A 3,356-nucleotide genomic window follows, 5' to 3' on the forward strand; every position below is an offset into this window, starting at 1 on the left:
ATATATATATATAGAAATATGTCATTCCTCTTTGCTAGGGTTGCGCCTCATGGTGAACCCTAGCGTCTCGCGTCGCCTTCTTCGGTTTGGGAAATACCGCCTTCATTTTCGGTTTGAAAAATACCCGCGTCGTCTTCGTCATCAGCTTGTACTTGCGTCGCCGACGTGCCTCGCGTTCTCGTGTCGTATGCTTCGTTTTGCGGCATAGCTACCCGGTGCGTCGTCTAAGGCTCTGCTTCTGCTCGACAGCTGCGCCGACACCCGTCGTGCCTCGCGTTTCTCGCGTTTTCTGCTTTGTTTGGCAGCATAGCTACTCGGTGCGTCGTCTACAGGCTCTGCTTCTGCTCGACAGCTGCGCCAACACCTGCGTTGTCTGCGACGTAGTCAGGCTTAACGTTTTTGTTGGCACTGGCCGCGGTAATGGCCTCAGGGTTTTCCTACGCCGTCGCCCTCGCCAGCGCCAAACACTCTCATGTTACAGTGGTTTACAAATGCAGCTCACATTTCCATCTCGCAAATAGTCCGAAACTCCCGCAAATGTACCATGATTCTGTTGCAGGACATGAAGATTGAAATCTCATCAAGAGAGTAGAGAAAAAGAAGGGCAAACCAGAAATATTCTTCTCTGATGCTGAAATTTCAACTCGTGCAGGAAAATACAAATTTACTTTAGTTGGAATGTTACAATTAAGTTGCCTTAAGAAAATTTTTAAAGATTTCAAACTAGTTGAGGCATGGCAGGTGGGATATTTCGATGGAAGACATGTTATGATACAGCTGAGTATGGAAGACTACACAAGAATTTTCTTAAAGAAATTTATCACAATCAAGGGTAAACATATGAAATTGCTCAAATGAACCCCTAATTTTGATCCCAGTCAAAAACCCTCAATTGCACCTATCTGGTTCTCATTACCTGAACTCAAGCTTCAATTTTTTGACCTACCTATCTTATATGCAATTGGGACTATCCTTAGAAAACATTTATAGTTAGACTTACCCACAGTTCATTTCTCAACGATTTTGATTGAAAGAGATATTACACTACCATATGTAGAAGAAGTCTGGTTTGGCTCTGCTCACAATGGTTATTGGCAAAAAAATATTATGGAACAAAAACCTTACTGCAAACAATGCAAGATGTTTGGACATCCACAGGAGAAATGTTTTAGATTGCACCCACAGTTGAGAACCAATAGTCAAAAGCAAGAACATGTTAGTGCACCCCACGTGATTGAACACGCTCCTAACAAACCGGATGACAACAAACCTGAGGAGAGAATCACCACAAGACAGGAGTTGGTGTCTGCTCCTAGGAACCCTTCTCCTGACCATACTACAACAGATAATGTCCCTATTCAGAAAGCATCAGGTCTAGAGGTGACAATTCACACTTCACATACACTAGAACCTAAAGCTGTGGCAACGACTGTCTTTCCTTCTACTGCGGTTCTAAATCAGACCGAGGATCACACGAGCTAGTATTCTGATGAAGAATGACAGGTTTACACCTCTCGCACACTCCAACTTGGAAATTTAATAGACGATACATTGGTTACTTCTGCCAATGGCAAGACACTTCAAAGTTTGTTATCTGACTACACTACTAAAACTAGAGGAAGAGGCAAGACTAAGCTAGCTTGACCCTAACTTTCTTTTCTGCATGTTTTAATTTTTTGAGTTTACTGGTATTTTTTTGTTGGGGTATTATTGTACTTAGTATCGTATGGGTAGGGTGTTTCTATTGGGCCCTCTCATACAACCTTTATGTATCTTTTCTATTTCAATAAAATCAGCCCTTGTGCTTTTCTTCAAATATATATATATTAAAAGAAAATCGGTATTTGGCAGAAACCTAAATATTGATTTCTCATGCGCTAAGCCCCATGATGAGAGGTCAAGTCATATGCCTAAATATTCGAGAACCCAGTCACACTAGGATTGAACCCATGACCTGAAGGGACTTACAGTAAACCCTGCCAATTAATAGGCCATGATTTGCGGCAAATATATATATATATATAAATAAATAAATAATGTTAAGTTGTTAACGATGAAGATAAGAAAATAAACTGTGTATAGGCCCATATCCGAGTCTTACTACAAAAATTTACTGTAATTTATGATTTATGAACAAACCTAATTATATATTAATTAACATTTACTTAATCGAGATAAAGCTATGATTCCCACTGGTTCAATTCCCCAAGAAGCACTCCCATGCCGGTCACTCAATTCAGTTCATACCAAACTCCGGTCCAACAGAACCGAACCGTTTCCGGTTCAACCATAAACCACTCACCAGACGGAGAGCGAATCGAGCGCAAGCTCCGGGTTCTCAAGCAGCCCAGCGATGAGCACCAGCACCTGGAAATACCACGTCTCCAAGCACAGCATGACCGCCGAAGCCGTTGACAGCTTCAGAAAGACCGGCAAACCGGAAAAGGCCTGCCAACTGAAGCCGGTCCAGGTGAGCCGGCACCTACTGCTTGTTATAATGTAGACGAACTGCGCCACCACTATAATCCACCAGGAAAGGCTGAGAACAAGGGATGCGCCTAGAAGACCGAGACCGAGCTTGTAAATGACGAGCCAACTCAGCACTAAATGCAGCAACACCGTCGCCGTTGAAATATACGCGCTTGGCGCTACGATGCTCTGCGCCTGTTAAGAAAAAACTCATTTTTTATTTATTTTTCTTTTCTTTTCAAGCAAGGGTTAAAATCCAAGTGATATTTTTGTATATTTATGCGTATACTAAGATTAAATCATTGAGAATTTAATAAAAATCATGACTTGATATTTGAGAGAGAAGTTGAAGAATGGATGAACAAAGAGCTAGATTTGTACATTAGTAATGTTTCGGTGCTATGCATGTGTAATTGCACCTTGGAATTGTGCCCAACTAAAATATAACATACCAATCAATTTTTTATGTATTTACATAACTAACAACTATAATTTAATTTTTACATAGAGAAAAAGGTGTATTTTATTATTTTTTTAAATAATGATATTTTAGAAATAAATGAAAGGTTTTGGTTGACATAAATACATAGAAGTTGGGGGGTGTCGTAATTTAGCGAATTTAATAATTTATCTCTCTTAATAATTTTTTATTTAATACTTTAAAAAACTAGATATTTGGCCCAATGGTTCCCCTGGTCAAACATTTAAATATACAATTTTGCCATAATTTATTAAAAAAAATATTAACTTATTTTAGGCAGAGTGTTATACAAGATTTTAGAAAATCAATTTGCCAAAAAATATTTATTTATTAATTTATTTATAAAAAAAAAAGCAATAAATAGTTGAACAAAAAGCCAAAATAATTCCTCATTTCAAGCATAAAT

At 38.9% G+C, this 3,356-nt stretch overlaps 1 protein-coding gene across 1 annotated transcript in view; it reads right to left on the reverse strand.

Moving 5' to 3' along the window:
* LOC110033369 (protein DETOXIFICATION 40-like) overlaps window positions 1-3,356 on the reverse strand; it is a gene marked incomplete at its 5' end in the record, with an annotated part of 9,798 nt that overhangs the window by 2,194 nt on the left and 4,248 nt on the right.

Source organism: Phalaenopsis equestris, unplaced genomic scaffold, assembly GCF_001263595.1.
Source record: "Phalaenopsis equestris unplaced genomic scaffold, ASM126359v1 Scaffold001152, whole genome shotgun sequence".
NCBI classification, from domain to species: domain Eukaryota; kingdom Viridiplantae; phylum Streptophyta; class Magnoliopsida; order Asparagales; family Orchidaceae; genus Phalaenopsis; species Phalaenopsis equestris.